This window comes from Cupressus sempervirens, chromosome 5 (assembly GCF_028749045.1).
Source record: "Cupressus sempervirens isolate cs-2001-9-10 chromosome 5, ASM2874904v1, whole genome shotgun sequence".
Lineage (NCBI taxonomy): Eukaryota > Viridiplantae > Streptophyta > Pinopsida > Cupressales > Cupressaceae > Cupressus > Cupressus sempervirens.
This window is the reverse complement of record NC_143122.1, coordinates 532208859-532231667: the sequence shown is the minus strand read 5'-3', so window position 1 is coordinate 532231667 and position 22809 is coordinate 532208859. Positions and strand designations below refer to the sequence as shown.

General features: G+C 33.3%; 1 pseudogene; it reads right to left on the bottom strand.

The window, feature by feature from the left end:
• Positions 1 to 882: 882 nt before the first annotated feature.
• On the bottom strand, positions 883 to 1399 carry LOC149557043 (late embryogenesis abundant protein At1g64065-like; annotated as a pseudogene).
• Positions 1400 to 22809: the final 21410 nt, after the last annotated feature.

Below are 22809 nucleotides of genomic sequence, written 5' to 3'. Positions count from 1 at the left end.
ATGGAATAGATAGGATCAAATGGAGGGAAACTCCATATAAAATGAGTGCATACCAATATAGGATGGAGGGATACTCCATGGGCTAGATAAGGAAACTATGTATCAGTTATACTGAGGGGACCTACATAGTTAACCTTGAAAAAATATTAAGTTCCCTATGCAACTCAAAAAAAATCATATAAATCATGTATATCAATGGTATAAAACCATAAAGTGCCAACATGGGCATAATGTTATAAAAGCATAAAAGTGCAACTATGAGCACATCAAAATATCAAAAATGAAGGCAAATGTGTAAGATTACTCATAATCCAATTAAGTAAAATGATTTAAGGAAGATGAACTAAATAAAGATATCAGGTATAAAACTCCATTGAGGGTAAACATGAGTATTTAATTCATTTTTCAAAGGTATATATTAATTTCTAAATCATTATAGTCATAAATTATATATTTATCTAGGTATATATGTGTGCACCCATATATACTTAGATAATTATATCTAAAAAAAATCATAGTATGAAATCACACTAGTACAATTATTAAATCATAGCTTAATGCTAGAAAAATGATTTCCCCCTTTTTCCTTTTTGAAGAGTAATTACCTTCATGTAAAATTTGTTACAACTAACCCTGTAAAAAAAAGGTTAGTAAATAATGATAGAGTTCAGATCTGGCAGATAAGAGTATACTAAAAAAAATGTTAAAAAAATTTTCTAAAAAAAATTTGAATAAAAGCTTGTAACGAGTAAGAGAGATTTTAAAAAAATATTGCACTCGTCTGACAATGAATGATTTCATGCCAAATAGGTTGACAAGAGGCAATAATAAAAGTAAATGATGCTCCTGTCAAGAGCTTAAAAAAGAAAAGAATCTTGCATGCTAAAAAAAGTTTTGCTTGCATGCTAAAAAAAGTTTTGACAGCCCATGCAAGGATTTGTGACGGACAAGATTAATCGCAACATGGAAGGAAGTGACGTGATTCTTGAAGATGTTAAGCAAATTCACCTGCCCAAAAATCTGAGTGGAAGTACTGAGCGGCAAAAAACCCCGAAAGAATGTCATTGAGAAGATGCGGGTCCGAAATGACGCAATCTGCCTCGATCTTGACAATAGTGTTCATTTCCATGGACCGCTCGGCGCCGATTTTCCCTGCCAGAATCTGTGCTTCTCCTCAATTGATGCCGCGGTAGAGAAGCTGCATAGTGCTGTTCCCAAACTTGAAGCTCGCCCTGTTGTGGTTCTTGACGGATAAATTCAGGTCCAGACTCACATTCAAGCCCAAATTCTTGTCCAAAATGTCCGCCTTCCACTGAAATTGATCAAGCGAGACAGATTTGACGATAACCTTAGGGTTTCGAACCTTGAACACAGTGACGCCCAGAATGACGCAAACCATGGCTGAAAACCACACTATACCCCCAGGGGGTATAAGGATCAAATTCAAGAGAACACGAGAAACATCAGCCATTCATTCCAGGGATGTTGAAAATAGTTTCAGAGGGGATGAACAGGAAAACAGAGAGTCTCCCTGCCCATCGCCCACCCCTGCCCTTAGAAGACAGGCAAGAGAAGGTTCTCCAATACCGCTCTCAGAAATCGGGGTGCCCTTGGAGGTTTACCCAGGCAGAGGCGTTCAGATTTTTGGTTTTCTGGTCACTATTAAGCAGAGGCCGGGACGTCGAGTTTCAAATTTTTATTTTTCCAGGTGCATTTCCACCATTAGGCATTATTTTTACACGGCAGTACAAAAACTGCAAGCGAATATGACATCGACAAGCTATTCATCTCAGAAAATGATCAGATACCCAGTAATCAAGTGCTCGGTACTGACAAAGACAAGTGACACAATAATAACACGCCATTATCTACCTGTTAGAAGAAAGCGGCTTACAAAATTTTAAAATAATTAAATTTAAATTGCAGCTCCCAAGTATGGAGATCCGAGAATACAACCCCCAAAATGGCGAGGAAATTAATGTTTTCAAAAACGTTTCATGTTCCATTATAATGTCAACTTTCGAGGATTTGCCTAACAAGTGAAATTTCAAATTTCATGTTCCTAAGAACGGATTAAAAGTTTGAAGTTCATAAGCCTCGAAAAGAAGGAAATTTAAAAAAATCCAGAGTCAAAAACACGAAACTAAAGCCTCCCCCTTTAAGGACAAAAAATCTTCAATATACCATCAAAGAGGCTATTTGAAAAGACTAAATCATTCTTAAGAATTTTTTTTAAAAAAATTGGAAAATTAATCACAATTTTTAACAAACATTGATATCAAGATAAGAAAACCCTTTGGCGGCAAGCCTTCCAAAGGGGGCTAGATGAAAAATAATAGAAAATAAGAAGTAACCTGCACAAATTAGAGCAAATAGAAGTTAATCGGGTTTGGCGGTAAACCAGCCAAACTAAAAAAAATCAATTTCTTCCATCTTAAGAAGATTAAAGAAGAAATTAGTGAAATTTCTCTCAAGAGTCTCCTTCGAATCGTACCTTCATGCAAACACTCAAAACAAAGATTAAACTACTCTGATACCATGTTAGAAATGGAAAAAGAAATCTGTAAATAAGCAATACCAGGAAAGAATCTAAGTGAGTAAATGCATGAAAAGATATTACCATAAAATAGGAGAGAGAAAGCTTCAAGCTCCAACACCATGAGACAAGATATTTGGAAAGGGGAAAGCAAAGAAAACCCCTTGTGACATTATGAATGAGGCATGAAAAGCCTAAGAAGAAAAAGAGAAAGAGCAAGAGAGCAATTGCTCATATAATAATGAGAAGAGGAAGAAACCTCATTGTTGTTGAATGAGAGAGGAGGGTCATCTCTTAAATAGAGATGAGAGAGAGGAGTTGGAATGTAACTCCCATGTCTATGAATTCCACCATTCATAAGTGTGTGAGGCCAAGTGTGATATTCCTCTTAAGGAGGAATAATCTAAAATTAGAAATTACAATATATATTTCTCCTCACATATTCCACTAGATGACAAAATAAGATGTAGTGGAAAAAGGACAAAAAAGAAATATATTAGGATACCTTGGCTTATATCCTAATATATTACAACAATAAAGAAATGAGTTCTAACCTTGGTTTATAAATACACCAAGGAAAGATTACAACTTCTAACAGGATGAATAGGGGAAAGGGGGAGAATCGACACATCTAGTTCTTGATTCAAAGCCCTCTCTCTATCTGCATTATCCCTCTTCTATTTTTTCTGGGCATGGTCCTCTTTAATCTCCTCTTCCATCTCCTTGTCTTCATCCTCAAAATCCATGTCCTCCTCATCCTCATTGTAATCCATATCCTCTTTACCAAAGTTTTGTCCATGGTACCTAGGGCTCTTTCTCCTAGGGGTTAAATTAGAGGACCTCTTCTTAATATGACCCTTTATTTTCTTTCCAGAAGAATCATTCCCCTCCTCCAAGATTATGCTTTGAATTTCATTAGAGTTAAAAGAATAGCTAGAGCTACCATTGTCCTCATCCGCATCCAGTGAAGGATTGTTGCTAATCATCTAAGTTAGTAGCAACAATCCCTCATGTAGAGTAGGGTTGACAATGGGTTTCTTCTTAAAGCTAGTGATAGCCTTACTCATGGAATTAAGTAAGTAGTAAGGGAAATAAATTTTCTTGTCATGGTGGAAATGATTAAGAAGAACAAAATGATGGGTTCTAACTCAATCAGACCTAGGGTCCAGAGTTATATATTCAATGATAGCACACAACACATACCTCCAAAGCTTTTTGATGGATTTTGTCACATAAAATGTCTCACTCTTAATCAGTTCATTCATTTCTTCAGTGCTCTTCACAAAATCCTTCAAAGTATTGGTAGAGAGTTTTTTATCCCTATAAAACTTGAAACCCTCCATAGGAATCTTTATGACTATAGTGATAACCTCCTCAGTGATCAAAAAAGAGACACCATTCACTTTCACCTTGCCATCTTTCCACAAATTCACCACATTGTTGGTGACCTCAAGATTGAAACCATGAAGTTTGACAATGTAACTTGCAACCCCTCCCTTTTTCAACTTTTTCTAGTATGTGTTTGATGTGTATGAGTAATTTTTCTTGTTAAAAAAAAATGTTTGGAAAAATTAGTAAAAATTTACATTAATTCTTTTAGATCCCTTGGTAGGGTGTTACATGAGCATATAAAGATTATCATTACTAAGCTAGAAGGAAGCCTAGGGGATAAATCGATTGGCATAGTTGCTAAGGATCATGGACTCATAGTTGAGAACAAGGAATGAGAAGAAAGACTTGGGCCAACGGAAAGAAAATATCTTTAAGGCCTTACTCAAAAATCAAATATATTAAAAATATGTTTCCAAGAATATGGATGATTTGGAGGAGTAGCCAGCTAAAATGATAAAGAAAATGGGTTAATGGTTGTTTGTTTTCCTCACCCCAGTTCTTTCTATGTCTTTTTTATTTTTCCATTTGTTTTCATGTGTTCTTTTGCTAACTAGCTTTCCTAAATTAGCTCAAAATTTTTGTGTTGATGCTTAAATAATCTTAATGTCATATCTTTATCTCTTTTGTATAGGGTTTCATGGCCCCTTTAAAACCTATTTTCTTAATAAAAAACATTCACATGATTTTGAAACCAGAATTTAACATGAAAATCTTGTTAAGGAATAAACCACCTAGGACCAACAACCAAATTGTTTTTACTCTTCTAAAGTGATCTTTATTAGGATACTACCTTGTTAAAGGTTACGTACACTTTGTAAAAGTGACCTTGTTAGTGGATTTCACCAAAATATCATCTAGACCTTATCACTCCATGTCTAGGACTAAAAAGAGTGGACTGATTTAAAGTACTTACAAACACCACTAATTTATGTTACCATATATGATTTCATAGTCTTGTTAGGTCCACTCGGTGCTTTCAATATTTTTTTCTATAATGGCTAAATAGTAATAGTATAAAGTGATCTATTAATAATAACAACTATATTTTCTTGTTTAGATCTTTTTTCTACCTCTTTCTCTATCTTTTTCTCACTTAGATGATTTTTTCTTCCATAAAGTCCTGTCTCTTATTTTCTCAACTTACATGGCTTAACTCATTCTTCTTCACATTTAACAACTTTTCTCTTCAAAATAACTATCAATATTCCAACATAATCACTTTCTAGCTAGCAACATGAGATTAGATCTAGACCCTTTCAAAATCAACTAAGTGGACCAATAGCCTAAACTATCATTTTCTCCTCAATAAATAGATTTTTGAATTCTTCCATATCCTTCCATATTTTATCACTTTATCATAATAATTGATCTTAGGTTTATGACATAATTCCTTCATATAATGAATTTAAACATGTAGAAAATATAACTTTACATAGAAATTTGTGTCCATCCACATCCTTCTTCATTTTCCTTCATTAGATCCTTCTTGATTTTATCTATACTGATCTTCCAACAAATTTTGACTCTCACTTTATACCTTCTCAAACTTTCCAAATTTCAATCAAAAGTCAACATCATAATCCAATTTTTCAAAAACATTCATCTGGCTTTCACTCGGTACATTACATTTACTTAGATAACATATAAATCAGTTAATACTAACTTTATCAAGAAATACAGTGTTGATCATTCCTCCTTGTAATTGCTCAAGAAATAGTTTAATTACTTAGTGAATATAGTCTCTATTCATTAACCTTATGACTCAGTTAAGCTAATGATCTTTAACATATTGCAATAATACATGATTGTAAAATAATCAAACCAATATTAAATAATCATTGTCCAATGCATTTAATACCCATTGAATACGATACATATCAACTCTATGTTCATCATCCTTTCTTTAAATCCTCTTTAGATTTTTTTTACTTTGTGTAAAGATAGAAATGTTGTTCTTTTCATCATAGTTTTCTTGACAAAAATGCGAAATCAACCCAAGATGAAGACTAGGCCCCCAATGATGTTGTTGATGGTTGGAATATTCCCATCCCACATGCTAATTACAAGGATGACTAGGGATTTCATGATTAGGATGAACCACCCCCCTTAGTTGACACTGCTTTGGCTACCTGAGGATCATTTCTTATAAGTTTTTTTTGATGAATAGTTGTTGATTTCAGCTATGGTTGTGTGAACTTTTGCGAGGTGATATTGTATCCCCCAACCCATATTTTGTGAATTATAACTAAGTTTATTATTTATTAATAGAAATGACTATTCATCAAAAAGAAAAATCCTCTTCATCAATCAAATGAAATTGTACTTTTTTGAAATAGCATAATGTCTAGTCAATTAAGATTTTGACATCAATGACAATATACCAATTTATATGAGTTTCTTACATACATTCATAGCATTATCACCTAACAATAATTTATAATATCATTTGGGACAAACAATCTCCCACTTTGGTAATGATGTAAAACACAACACAAGATTTGTCATTATAAAACATTACATAAGATAATCAAATGTATGCATTGTCAACAACACATCTTTGTAATTCTAGTTCTTCAAATTGATACTCCATCTATATCTTTAATAATAGCAAAACTCCAACATTTTTCAACATTACTTCCCCTTTGATTATGATCTCTTGTTCAATTTCAACATATTCTCTATTTTTAGTATACTTCTCCCCCTTTCTAGGTTACTCTACCCTTTGGGTATATTCTCCCCTTTTGACAATGTAATGCCAAAGTTCATTATAATTTTTAATGTGAAACTTATAAAACCTTGTAGTTACCTTTCTATCTTTCATGTATACATTACATCAGTTTCATCATGGTTAACTTCACAACTCCAAAAATACTCTTAAAGTGTGAAAAAATATACATCAACTCCATAAGATATTTCAATTAATCTATGAATTAATGTAGCATGTAGCTTTACTTTCATTTCTTGAACTTTCTCCCTTAAGTAATGATACTTGATAGATATATGCTTTGTCTTTGCATGCATCACTAGTTTTTTAAAAATATTTATAGCACTCATGTTATCACATTAAATAGTGATTGGCTCAGTTAGTTCTTCTTGCATTCCTTCCAATAATTTTTTGACACGTACAATATTTGAAGAATTGATTTCAGCAACAACATATTCATCTTCAGTAGTAGATTGTGAAATACAACTTCATTGCTTACTTATCTATGTGATCAAAATTTCCCCTAAAAGGAATGCTCCTCTAATTGTTCTTTTTCTGTCATCAACATTTCTAGCCCAATCAACATCTATGTAGACTTTAAGATTAAATTTTTCTTCTTTTTTATACCATAAGCTATAATATTTAGTTTCTTTTAGATATCTGAATATCATTTTGAAAATAGTCAAATGTATTTCCCTTGGATTAGATCAAAACCTTGCAACTATTCCAACAACTAGGGCAATATCTGCTCTACTATGTACAACATATTGTAACTTTCCAATTGTATATCTATATTATGTTTGATCAACTTCACTAGTAGTGTCTTCCTTTGATAGTTTCACTTCAATCACCATAGGTGTACCAACTAGTTTAGACTCATCCATCCCAAATGTTTTTAAGATTTCCATCACATACTTGGATTGAGTAACATATATAACTTTTGGTGGTTGACATATTTGTAAACCAATGAATTTTTTATCTTTTAAATTTTGACATTTCAAATTCAATACTTATTTTATGTACAAATGACTTACTCAACATATCATTTCCTCCAAATATTATGTCATCAAAAAATATTTCATCAATTAACAACTTGTCTTGTACTTCATTCTTCAACTACATATTACTATTTTCACTTGTTCTAGCAAATTTTATCTTAATTAGATATGAGTCTAACCTTTCATTCCATTCTCTCAGGGCTTATTCCAATCCATATAGTTCTTTGTACAACTTGTAGACCATGTCCTTCTTTCTAGGTTCAACAAATCTATTAGGATACTCAATTTAAATTTCCTCTTCAATTATTTCATTTAGAAATGTAGATTAAAAATCCATTTGATATACCTTGAATTTCTTGTATGTAGTATGACCCAATAGAGTCATTTCTCCTTCCAATCTTGCAATAAGTTCAAAAGTCTACCACATTCAATTCTTTCCTGCACATAAACTTTGTAGACCAATCTAGCCTTGTTTCTTACCACTTCTCCATTCTCATTCAATTTATTTATGGAAATCCACTTTGTTCTAGTCACATTCTTATCATCAAGTGTTGGTACAAGTTTCCATGTGTTGTTCTTCTCAAATTCATTAATCTCCTCATTCATATAATTAATCCAACATTCCACATTCAATGTAGCTTTTATGGGCTCAAAATTATCTAGTAAATTCATACCTTCTCTTATTTTTCTTCTTCTTTGTACTCCTACACTTCTATCTCCAATTATTTGTTTAGGTGAATGGTTCTTTCTCACATATTTGGATAATATTGGTTCACTTCTTTGATTCTTAGTTTTTCTTCACTCGTTGGGAGTTCAGCTTCCTGCTCAAGCACACTTGTCTATGACTCAAGTGCTACAGTTTGATGCTCTATAGGTCCATGTTATAACTTGGGTAGAGTATTTGGTACATCATCTTAGACATTAAAAAAAATCTTATTGTAATCTTTGTGTTCTTTATTTCTTTCTAGATGATTTCTCTCTACAAACTCATCAAATCTTACATTTGCACTTTTGATTATCTTTTTAATATCCTTATTCAAATATTTGTAAGTTTTTTTCTTAGATGCATATCCTAAAAATATACTTTCATCTCCTTTAACAATGATTTTACCATTCCTAGCATCCTTGTGAATATAACATCTACTTCCAAATACTATGAAATAACATAAATTTGGTGTATAACCATACAATAGCTCACAAGGTGTCTTGTTTATCCCTTTCTTCAATTGAATCCGATTGAGAATGTAAATAGTAATATTGATTGTTTCTCTCTAGAATATCTGAGAGAACTCATTCTATATCATCAATGTCCTTGCACAATCCATTATAGATATATCTCTTCTTTAAGAAATTTCATTCTTTTGTGGAGTCCTTGGTGTAGAGAGCTCTCTTTCGATATCATTCTTAGCACAAAAGTTATTGAATTTAGTAGAAATAAATTCACCACCTCTATTGAGACTTAAACATTTCAAAGTTTTTCCAGTTTCCTTTTCAACTCTTTCCTTGTACCATTTAATCATATGAAAAATATATTATTTTACTTTCATGAACATTACAGTTATCATCCTCAAATAATCAATCATCCACAAAAAATATAAAGTATCTATCACCATAGTAATTATCAATTCCAATTAGACCAAATAAATCAGTATGCACTAATTTCATAATATCATTGGAAGTGTGTGTCTTGCTAGAAAAAATAGAATTTTTCATCTTACCAAGTTGAGATTCTTTGAACATAGTATTATCATGTATTTTCAGATTTGGTAGGCCTCTTACTCTTTTCTTTCTACTAATTGTCACCATATTTTCAAAGTTTACATGAAATAGCCTTTTATGACATAACCATACATCCTCATTCCTAGCAAATAAACATGTATCAACCATAGGATCAAGGTAGAATAAGTTGTCTTTGGTTTGTATTCATGTTCTAATCATATTACCTTCATCATCAAAGATCTTGACCTTCCTTTTCTCAAATTCTAGCTTGTAAACCAAGTTATTCAATTGAGAAACACTCTACATATTATATTTCAGTCCTTTAACACAATATGCATCATCACATGTGATCTTATCATTCAACATTAATGATCCTTTACCTTTCACTGAGTATGGAACATTACTACCAAACTTAATAGTTCCACCATCATCAATTTCTTCAAAAAAATTAAACTTACATAGACCACCAATCATATGATGTGACAAACCACTATCAATAATCCAATAATCCTTCTTTGTAACATGTGAAATTAGAGAAGTTTCATTCTCTTAACTTTTATCATTTGGCTCTTCCTTGATTGCAACATAGACCATTTCAACTATTTCTTGGTCATCATTAGAACTTGTCTTGGTGTGCTCTTCTTTAACAATGTAACATGAATTCTTGTCGTTGTCTTTCTAATCCTTGTTCTTCATGTTCTTGTAGTCTTTCTTATCATATCTATCATTTCTATCATTTCTATCATATTTTCCTCAATTAAGATATTTAGTATCAAAGTGACCAACTTACTTAAATTTGAAATAGATCAAGGGTACCTTATCTTTGTAGTTAAAGTTGAGCTATCATTTTGCATGATGTTGAATGACATAAATCCTTTTGAATATCTCTCTTGAAAAGCTTATCAATGACCAACTCCAAGGTTATGGATGGTTTATTTTCAACCTACTGGGGAATTCAATTGAAGATAAATGTGTATGTTCACAAGGAGGTCATTGTTAGTACTAACCAATCTACACACCTATTGTGAAATGTAACAATAAAGAGATATTTTTGTATTTTCTATTTTATGATGAATACAATTTTATCAATGCAACTATATGAATTCCTATTTTAACCAAGTGTTTGAAAAGAAAATAACAAAGATAGAATAACAAAAAAATTTAAGAAAAATATTGAAAGGGAAATTCCTAAGGAACATAAGTTAGAGTAACAACATGTCTATGAATTAAATATCAAAAGGATCTTGGTAGGAAACCAAATAAAATAGGAGTAGCACTTCCTGAACTCCATTACTGCAATCATCAATAGGAACTTCAATAATAATCAAAAGATGTTTCACATTTCATCAAATCACAAGGCCACGAAAAGTGTGCTCACATGAGACAAAATATTGTGTAATAACAAAGATGATCCTTTCCTAGTTTGAAACAATAGTATAATTTGTTAATGCAAGGAAAATACTAGAACTAAAAGATAGCACAATAGCAACAATGCAATAAAACTATTGGCTTCCTTATTATTCATGAACATGCATTCAAAAAAATAACAAACTCTGGCAAGAATAACTACACTCAAAATGAGAGCACCAATAGCATATATCATTGCATCAAAATAATATGCATAAGTACATATTGCATACATGTATTTAAAATAAATCATCTCCTCCCTTTGTGTTAGGAGTGAGAGCTCTTATAATGAAAACTCATGCTAAAAAACTAATAATATAATGTTATTTAGTTACAAATTAAATCTCTAAATGGTGCTAAGTAGGTCTCCACACTCATTTATATCAATTAATGGGTGCATGAGCCTTTACATGACTTAAAATGATAAAAGAGTGAGAAGATAAGAAGATAGAAGCCATGAGATGATCTAGGAGTCACTAAGAGCACTAACAATGGAAGCTTGGCCTTCTCTAGGTGTCTCTAGGAGTTGAACTATTGTCAAAATGCATTTATAATACATATAATGCTCTAAAATAGCAACTAGCAATTAATTGTGGATGGACTGCTTCATTTTGAAAATTTTTAGTGCACCTTTGAGAAAAGCACACATGTGCACCTTGGTGATAGGACCAAAAAATCTAAGAATTCTTCTAAGTGTCAAAGTTGCATTTTCAGCATCTGGGTTTTCTTCCCCTTTATACCAAAATGATGTGTGGATATTTTCTTTTGAACTTCTCTATTATTTTTTTCTACTTCATTAGCCTCTAATCAATCCAATGAATCATACTTGTCTTTAATTACTTTTTGATAGATACTTACTTCTATTCTTATAACGACAAAATTCTCAAGCTTGGTATCTAGTACCAACAATGCATTTTCTAGTTTTAAATGCTTGTCTTATATCATCTTTTGACAAAGTAGTTTCAAATGTATCTTTGAATTGTTGAACCACTATTTTCATTGAGGAAATCTTGGTCTTCAACTTATCTTATAAAACCTCGAGGCTAGTGGTATTGTTGTACTTATCCACTTCAAAAAATTCCTCTTGAGATTTGTTCTTAATCTATTGAATAACTTCATGTAATACCTCCATAAATTTATTCCCCGACAATATATTTTCTATCCAATCATCTAATTTCTCTAGCTCCTCTACTAAATATATCTTCATCAACATCTAGTACCTTTTTCCTTTGATAGATATGAGTGCCTACAAGTCATTAGCCCAGGTATGCATTTCATCCATTAGCCCAAAATATAGGTTTATAATGGAAACCAATTTCTCAACATTAGTCTAGATGTGGTGCAATAGGGTCAAATGGCCCTATATTATTTTTGCTCCCCTCTCCTCAAAATTGTAATGTCATTGCTGACAAGTGTCCAAAAATGAATCCATTTGTGGCCCTGCTTGCTTCCTTCCAAGTGTGACTCTAAGAGAAATCTTAGGATTATCCAAGTCTATTGGTCCCATCACTTCATTCAAGTAACCTCTTAATAGCTCATTCTTATCCATGTATTTAAACACTTGCTTGAGAATTTTAGTAACTAAGATCTTTGTCATATCCACCATGGGCCTTCCCAATATGACCTCCTTCATCTAATAATATTTGGAGTCAATTCTTCAATGTTGACATGAGGAGGTGGAATGATGATGTGTGCTATAATATCTTTATCTTTGTTCTTCATTATGAAGGCAAACATTTTAGCATGACCCTTAGGTGACTTAGGATTCTTTATTGTTTTTATCATTTTTGGCATTCCCTCATCTTTGTTCAGTTTTGTCCACTTCTTTTGTCATAATATGACCTCCTTCAACCATGATGGTGTTGTCCCAATTAGTAATATTTATTTTTCTAAAGAATTTGTTTTCAAAATAGGCTCCTTTACCTGATCACTTCTCTCTGGTGTCTTCTTGTGTCAAGGGAGATCTTTAGAGAGAGATTATATGTCTTGTTGGGCTACGGACCTAGCCTCTATATCTAGAGGAAATTTTTACCTTTCTTCTACTATTTGTCCTTTTTTAGATACTTCATTGATGTGAAACTATTCATATTCTCCTTCCTTTGTACTCTGACTTTTTGTTCTACTTGGATTGTTGAAGGTAGTGGAGCTACTGATCCTTTATCCATTATTATTGTCATGTCTTGTTTTGGTGGTGGAGGAATTTAATAGGTCATTGAGGTAAAGGAGGTAATTGATTCCAATCCTCTCCTAATGACTCATTTCTAGGAGTATCCCTTATTTTCTCTCCTACCATCTTAGTGCCTACTAGCATAAAATCAAAATCTGAGAGGTCAAAAATATCTACTCCACCCTCAATTTCTTCAATCTATTTCTATTCCTTTTCTTCCAAGGTCTTAACCTAGATGGGCTCAATAGGTATAGAATGAGGGGTTTGTGTAGAGATTCTACTTCTCTCTTCTTTAGCCATAGTAGTTGAGTGAGATCTTTTATTCAAAGCGATAAAATCTATTTGTTCCCTTTCTTCCTCTTGTAGTCTCACCTTTGGGATAGTTTCTAACATCTATGGAGAGGGAGTGTTTTTCTTATTTAGTCTTATACTTTTTACTTCTACCACCATCATTTCTATTTAGGCTCTAGGTGGTGGGAGTTCTTTCTCTTTAGGTTGCACTTGTTGTTGCTCATGTTGAGCTTGTTCCATCTTTTATTGGTCTTCTACTTCTTGGTCAGTTGGTTCTTCTTGGGCCTCAATCACTTGCTCTCATTCCCTAAGGGTTGCCTTTCTCTACTTACACTTTCCTCTTAGTGCCTCAAAATACTTGACCTCCCACTTGTGCTTGTGTTTTTCTTCTATCCTCGTTGGTTATTTTACAAGGTAGGGCAGATAGTGACTTTTTTTCCCTTTCCTTTCTTTGGTCTAGTTTTAGCCTAAAGATGTATGGTCTAGGGTACTAGATCCATCTGAAATGGTCTCCTAATCTATTTGCTTGTAATTTTGACTATATGTTAACCTCGATGTACCATGTCATCATCCTCTTTACACTATATTTTTTCATTCATGATAGGCCTCTCATAGATGTTATCCTTATTATATATGGGATCCATTATCCTAGGGACATCTTTGTCCCAAGCCTTTAGGGTTATCTCCATGTTGAGCACCTTTTCTACTAGATGTAGACTTATTTTACAATAGTCCTTAATACAAACAGTGTAGTCATCTACCACATTCATCAAATGATCTTCTAATGTTTCCTCATGTATAAATTTCTTTCCCACTAGATGTTGTACCATCCCAATATTATCAAAATATGAGTGTGGAGCCTAATAATTCTCTAGGGGATATTGATCCCATTATGAGTCAAATGTAGCAATATCTTGCTTCTACTTCACTTCAAATGTTCCAATGGTGATCAACCATAACCACATTTTCATATGCTATTTCTACACTCTCTCATATGTAAAAGTGAGTTATAATCCTATTAGAGGGATAATGTGGGAGCTTCTTGGAACACAAAAGAGTACTAGCTACCCAGAGATAGGTAAAGGTCTTAAACTAGATGTAGTAGGCACCGACTTTTGTTATTTGTGTTGCAACCTATATTAACATCCTCTTTGCATAATTTCCTTTGATAAACCTAATGATGGAAAATATGAAACCATCATTTACCACCCTATATTCCACACTTTGGAGTGGGAGCTTCTTATTCACAAGATATATTACATAGGGCCAACCATTTGCATCTTGCATACTTCCCTTTTTGTAAAATCCTAGGTAGTCCATGGTCCTTATTGCCAATAGATACACCATATAAGAAGTCATGTAAAACCATGGATCATTCTTGACTAAGATTAGTTTCTCATCCAGATTTTCACTTAGGATAGTGGCCCAATCAATAGGTATCTCTTCTATTCTTATGGTCTCGATGAAGTGCACCACCCATGTCTCTAAGTGACTTGTAGTGGGAAGTCAAATTTCTCTACTAAGGAGAACAATTGAATATTCGATATCATCTATCATGTATACCCATTTCATATTGACATTTCCTACACCTCGAGACAAGGATGTCCTATAAATTAGGTACATAGATTGTACCAACTCCTTGGCCTCTACTTTGTTCTCCCAATATATTTTGTCTGCACCTTTGTAAGATATATAAAGGTATTAGTCTACCCTAGGGAGGTGGAATACCTTCTCAATGTTTCATGTCCTAAATTCGATGACTATCTCTCTAATCACAATTTTCATTACCTTCTCCTCTGCAACATAATGTTGGGCTAGTGTTATGATCAACTCAGAGGATTGAACTCATGTACTGTGTGAAGAAACATTCACTAACCCACTCCAGATTAGGGCTCACACCATCACTAGTCATTCTTTTGGTTTGTTGAAGTGGATGAGGAAAATATTCCATTAAATGTGGCCTAATTTTGCATCTTGAATCTCTATGTGTTTTTCCTAGAATCTAGACTTCTTCAAGGCTCCTTGGTATTTGAACACTACTAGCTTGGGTGCTATCTTTTTTCCATGAGAGACAATGATGATGCAATTGTATCTGCACAAAAAAGGGAAACATTATTATCTTGATGTTAGAAAACTTAATGACATTGAGCCAGGACCTAGAGAGATGAAAAACTGACTAAAAAAAGACAAATTTGGTAGAAAAAAACCTTAAGGGTTTGATTTACACACTAGTGCACCTAGGCCACTTGCATAGGTCCACTAGTGTGCTTGTGTTTTTTGCACTTGAGGAGAATGTGTACAAGTGCGTATGTGTGCAATTGTGTAAAAAAGAGGGACTCTTAGTCCTTTTTTACTATAGACATGCTTACCTTCATTTGTGTTGTTTTACCTTAGTGCTTGGTCAAAGGTTTTGAAAGTATTAGTGTTGCAGACCCTTGGATGGTGTGAAGGTGTGATGAAAAAAGAAGACCAGAGAGAAAATGATAGATACAGAGAGGGAGGCTTATATAGGCCTTGGCCCTCCTAGGTGTGCACCTCTAAGGGTGTGTACATGCACAAATACACATCCTGAAAGAGAAGTGAAGTGTGCATCTATGTACTTAGTGCACATGCATATTTTATGCACTTTGAAACCTGTTGACTTGATTTTTAACCCTGTCTTTGTACCTGATACTACCATATCAGAAACCAGGATTTTACCTAGACCTAGAGGAGGGTCCTAAATGACCTAGGTGCTTGGTTGGGCACCTCATAGAGGATTTTAAAACTAGGGTGTCCCAATTGTATGAATCAAAATGAGGTGAGTATTGTGAGACCACAATAAATAGCCCCAACAAAAGGGAAGAAATGAAAAAGGCATTTCTTCATTAGCAAGCATTCTTCTAAAATATGTCAAGTCACAAATAGATTCCAAATATTTCAAGAATTTTTAAAGTCCTTTGGAAGCTAAAACTTTAGAATCTTGAATCTTCAAGTTTGGTGTGTTCTTAGTGTTCCAATTCCTGTTGATCTCTCAAGGTGTCATCTATCATGAGTATCTGGCAACTAGGATATAATCTTTTGCTCCAATGACACAGACATTGAGATCCTTGTAAACCTATTTATCCGCGACTATTTGACCAGATGAGAGAATTTTCTCTAAGGGCTCTTGGAAAGTTATCAATTCCCTTTCTTTGAGTTTTTTGGTAGTCTTCTTTAACTTGGTTCTCAGAGCTCATGTTTTTCCACTTAATTCTTCCTTGAATTATTTGTGTTCATTATATAGAATAGGATAGCCATTCAAAAAAACATATCCCTATATTTTATTATCTTTTGAAATTTTCTAGAGTCTTCAAATGTAACACCTTTATTATTCTCTTTTTCTTTCTTTTCTACCTTGACCACATTTAGATTGTGTGGCCAAGTTATTGGTGTTCTTTCCCAGATCAATACTTGGCTTGATAACTCTTATGTTCCTCCTTTAATATAATTTTGGTAAACTCTAATGTCAAATAGTTATCTTAGTGAGTCTTTGAAGAGACATCTTGCTACTGCCAACTTAGATTTTAAGACAATCTAGATAATCAGTTCTTTAAATTTGAAAATTGTTGAAAGTGATCAATCATAGATTCCAACTTTAAGACGAAGTCCTCTACAACTCCAAGTAACAACTATTTTTTTAGTTGGTACAAGAAACACAATAATTTGAATGCCTTGACAAAGAAATACATCTTCCCTAAAATTAGAACCAAATGAGGTGATCTCAAGTATATATCAAGAAGGAATCTTGATTACACCAAACCCCTAGACTGACAAGAAAGAAAGCACACATACTAAAATTAAATGAACATGCAGAAAGTAAACACACATGCAGAAAGTAAATACACACATTTTCTTTTGTGGAAATAATTTTTGTGTAAGGCTTTGAAATAATGCTTTAGAAACTAGCCATTAAATAGTAATGGGACTAATTCCCCTTATGAATAACTTAGCATAAAAGTATTTTCTCCCAAAATATTTGCAATCTGATAAGGGCTAATCCACAAGCATTGAAACTTGGTATGATTGTCTGTTTTTTTTTTTTTGCCTTGTCCCACAAAAGAAGGTCTAGGATTCTGAAAGACTTGATCATGGCTCACTTTTCGAACCAAATTTTTATAATAGCTTGATGTTTTGAAATCTGTTCTAAAGTTTTTTTCCTCTTTTCATCTAATTCCAAGAGATAAATCAATCTGATTTGGACTCTGTGAGCATCCTTAGCATACCCTCTCATAAATTTCAACATTGGGATCTTGAGATTGAGTGGGAATACTGGTTCTTGTCCATATACTAATATATTTGGGGATGTTCCTACAACATTAACCTTGTCTATCCATAATGTGTATTTCAATTGGGTATGCCAATATTTTGGATTCTCCATAAATAGGCATTTTATCACTAAAGTCAAGTTCTGGTCGGTGGACTCAACCATGTCAGTACCTTGGGGATAGTAATGAGATGAGAACTTGATTATACAATGACCATGATTATACAATGACCACTAAGTAAGGAAAATTAATAGAAAAGATGACTCATTATCGCATACTAGGAATAATGTCAATCCAAACCTAGTCACAATGTGTTCTTCTAAGAAGTTAGTAACCACTTTTTCTATACAATTTTAGAATGTTTCATCTTTGGTTAAAAATGTGAAATAATCTATATCTATGAGGACAAATATATGTCTTACTAATGATGGTGGATTTACAAGTCCAATAAAATCTAGCTCCCATTTGGCAAAGGGATGTACCTTAAATACTGGTTGCAATGGCATAGCCAGGCTTCTTTCTATGTTGGCACTTGTTTAATAGGTGTGGCAAGCATTTACATGTTCAAATATGTCTTTGAAAATTGTAGGCCAAAAGTAACTTTATCTCAAAATTTGATGGGTTGTAGCCTTTTCTAATCCATGTCTAGTGTCATACTTGTCATGATATTGTTCCAGTATCTCTCTTTCTTCTTCACATCCCAAACATTTAAAATAAATCCCCTCATAGTTCTTCTTATAGAGTTTCCTACCTTAAAGCATATAGGATTCACATCTCATCTTTAGTCTTCTACATTGGGATCTATTCATCCATTGTGGGTATTGATTTTTCAAGAGGTAATACACACAATATCTTGATATCAAACACCTATGATTATTCCTTTATTAGTGGCTACTTGAGACACTATTATTTGTTCTTCATTTCCAATAATCATCTCACTGGCATTTATCATCTTGGTTAGCCCTTGTCCTCTTACTAGCTTCATTGGTTGATTTTATAAATCAAACTCTTGTAATATAGTCATTCGTTTTCCTCTTATTTTACCTAATTCATTCTACATCATAATGATTTGACTATGGGATTTGGCATAATAGCATATACCTTACTCTTGAGTATGTAATGGAAAATTTTCTTGACCACCTTTATCAGGGTGAATAATTGTTTTTCAAATTAGAATAATTGAATTCAACATCCTTCAATGGACAACTCATGAATGTGATAGGTCTCTCATCCTCTTATCTTTCTTTTGTGTGAGAATTCCTACACATGAGCATTCTAAAGAAAAATAACAAATTTTATAAGGCAACTCATAATCAAGACTTACGAGTATTGGAGCCATGGAGATAGCCACTTTGATATCTTTGAAAGATTTCTTAATTTGAGGAACCCATTTAGTTTTTTTCTCTTCTTTAGTAAATCATTGAGGGAGTGAACTATCTCAGAAAAACCACTAATGAACTTTCATACAAAATTTATCTTCCCAAAGAAAGATTTAAGCTCTTTGCAAATATGAAGAGGTGACAAATTTATAATTACTTCTATCCTCTCAAGATCAATGGATAAAAAAAATTAAGAACTAATGTGACTTAGTAACTTCCCTTTGGTAACCCTAAATGAACATTTCTTAGGGTTAAGAGATATGTTGTATTTCTGACATCGATTGAAGACTTGTTTTAGATCAAAAATATGAGTACTCCTATCTTTTGAGAAGATAGTTAGGTCATCCATATAGGTAAAATGTATTTATTTATCAACCCCTTAAAGCTCTCATCCATTTCTCTTTGAAATGTAGCTCCTACATTGATTAATCCAAAGGGAAACCAAATGTTCCCCATTTTGTTGTTATAATTTTTAACCTATCTTCATCATCTACCATCACTTGGTTATATGGTGAATATCCATCTAAAAATACACCATCTTAGAGCCATTTATAATCTATAATATTTCATCAAGTGAAAGCAAAGGGTGATTATCTTTCTAGCAGTATCTTTCTAGGATGCTTGGTTCAAACTACGAAAGTCTATGCAAAGGACAATCTCTATAGTATTTTTGCTTAATGGTATCTATAATCACCCAAAAATGGTCATCTAGAATATCAACCACCTTTCTAGCATTTGTTCTTAATTTATCCATTGGTTATCTTTGATCAAATCCTCAAAAATTTATTTATTTGATTATAACCTATGGTATGACCACTCTATCCCAAGTCTCTTATTTAATTAAAAGAACATGCTTCATTTTAATTAAATAAAAATTCCCACTTCCCACTTATCCTAATTGTCAACACATAAAGCATTATTCCTATTTTTGAAATAAAAGAAAAGTCATTTTTGTCTACACATAAATGCACAATTTTCTATATGAGAGGAATCTTCTATTTTTAAAATTACTTTAATTCTCCTCCACACATTTCAAACCCACTCAAAAGGAAACTCTTTATCATGATTGGTTGAAATTCTTACGTACATGGATCACTCAAGATGCATTCTCCTCCCTTGATTATGCCTATTTTTTCTCTTTATCTCTACTCTCTATTTTTGTTTAAAAGGGAGGGCTCTCTCCTCATTCAAAAATCTTAGTCTCTCATTCTATTATTTTTGAGTAGATAAATAGGTTTTACAGGGACCCTGAAACCCAAGAGTTAAAACATTAACAAGCCTGATAATAAGCGTGAAAAGCCCAGCCAAAAAAGTTCCAATTCAAAGGCTGAAAATAAGCACAAGGCCCAACCAATAGACAAAAGCCAAAGAAAATCCTAGGAATAGAAATAGCATGAAACGAACAGGGCAAAAGCCCTTACAAAAAGCCAAAAAAAAGCATAGAAAGAAACAAAAGAAAAGGCAGAGGATTAGTCCTCATTCTTTCTGTCCAAGTCTTGCATGACCTGAGCTGCCGCATAGGCCATCTTGTTCTCCTCTGCCTCTTACTGGAGCGCCCTTTGATCCTCCTATTCCTAACCATTTTTGATGTTGTCCTTTGTGGTGTTGACCCCCATTTTGGCTTCTTCCTTGTCTTTGCCATCCTCATCATCCTTCATAACTCTATCTTTGATCCAGCCCATTGAGGATATGATGTTGCTGTTAATGGAGCTTAGCATCAAAATCATCTGATTCAAGAGATTATGATTGTAGATTTTGAGGGTATTGATCCTTCTCTCTGCTAGACTAAGCCTCTCACCATTGTCATCTCTTTTATCAGAGTCTGCTCCATTCCTGTTATTCTCCATATGAACCACCTACTCTTTGACCTCCTTCATCTCATGGAAAAGCCACTTGATTGATCTAAAGTTATCAATCATGCTATTGTGGGCATTGTTCAAGAGATTCAGCCCGATTTCCCTAGCTTTGTTCAAAATAGCCACAATAGCAAGGTCAATGAGTTCTTCAAGCCTTGTCTCTTCTTGGTTATCCACAAGGACCTACGAGATCATGGCCTCTCTCATTCTATTGTTACGCTATAAGTTTTCTTGGTGATTTTGGAGACTTGGAGCATTCTTGCATTTTTTTCATTTTAGCTTAGCTCTCATTCTACTTACATTATGCCATATTGTTTGGCTTAGTTTTCTTTATGCTTTAGCTTAGTTCTCTTTGTTGGCTGATATTTCATTTAGAATAGCTTGCATTTGCATTTCTTTTTATTATAAATTCTTGGATATTGGCACTCTTGCCTCTATTTTTTGAATCTCTCATTCTATGGTGTACCTTGCAAGGGTTTCATAACTTGGTTCATATGAGAGCCACCATATCATAGACTTTTCACATCATAGATAGAGAGATATAAGCCACCTCTTGAGACTCTCTCTTCCATGGATTTTCTCAAGAATAATGGTTTATAGAAGGGTGACACGTTTTATACATAAAGTACCAAGGTAGCAACTCATGTAGAATGTCAGATTGGAAATATAATCTTAGCATCAAGAAATCTATGGGCCTCTTTCCTTATTAATGGCTCGATAATGGGGTTCACTAGTCTTTGTCTTTGATGAAAAGTCTTAGCATCAATCTTCAACAAAATATCATGAGTGATAATGCCAGGATCATAGGTTTTGAGTTTTTCATAACTCCATGCAATGATATCTTTGTATTCTATGAGTAACTGAAGCATACTTTCTCATTCTTGGGGATCATGTGCCTTTCTAATTCTCACCAACTTAGGGTCATCTTTTGTGCCTAGATTATATGAATCACATTCTTTGATCCTTTTTTTTTTTCAATGGTTCTCTTACTATTTACTAATTTATCTCAGTCAAAGATGGGCTTCAACTCTACCATCCCCTTAGGAATAGTATTATTTTTCAAATTTATGATCTCATCTTCATCTTCTATTTCATCTTCTTCAAGTTTTTCATCGGGCATATCATCAATTTCTTGTCCCTTGAACAAACCATTGCACATAATAAACTCAAGAATATTTTGGTCAACTTGGACTAGAAATTAGTATTTTTGTCTAGTATAGAGACTATAGATGGGGTAGCAACAAGTTCAATTGAAAAACTTTTGACTTTCATTCTTTCAATGGGTTGTAATGCACTGGCTGAAATTACATGGGATTTGGCTACCATATTTCTTCTTCTTGGAATAGACCTTATGTTTAGGGCTTCAAAATATTCCATCAAGTCCCAAACTCTTTTTTAGTAAGAAATTAGTCTTTTTTCATTGCAAGATTAGATCGATTTGACCTATCTAATCACCAACTGAGAGTCTCCCTCAACTATGAGAGCTTTGACATCCTTTTCTAATGCAAAAAGAATTCCATAGATTAAGGCTTCATATTCTACAACATTGTTAGTACACCTAAATTGTAAATGATATGAAACATAGAAAGACCTACATTTAAGATTAATTATGTCAATACATGGACCAGCTCCTAACTGGCATTTAGAGCCATCAAATATGAGTGTCCATATTGATTGTGCTTACAACTTCCTTGACTTATGTTTATTCATCCAGAGCTTTTCTTTACTTGGACTTTGAAAGACCATTTCTTTAGGACCCATTGCATTATTTCACATGTTGGACTTGATGTGTTAGTGTTGTTTACCTTTGATACTTGGATTGTCTTTTTTTTTTGTGAGTCTTTAATCTCTCCAATCAACTCTATGATTTTATCAATTTGTGGTTTAGGTTGATTGACCATCAAGGTCCAACCTTAACCTTTTACAAAGTCTCTTTTTCTTATCACTTTAATCATCACTAGTGGAGGGGAAGACAAAGGTTTTCTATATAATGAGGTGTCACTATATAATGCATTTAGATGTTCCTTTTCCTCTTCTTCATTATTCATGACTTCAAACATGTACATAGGACTTG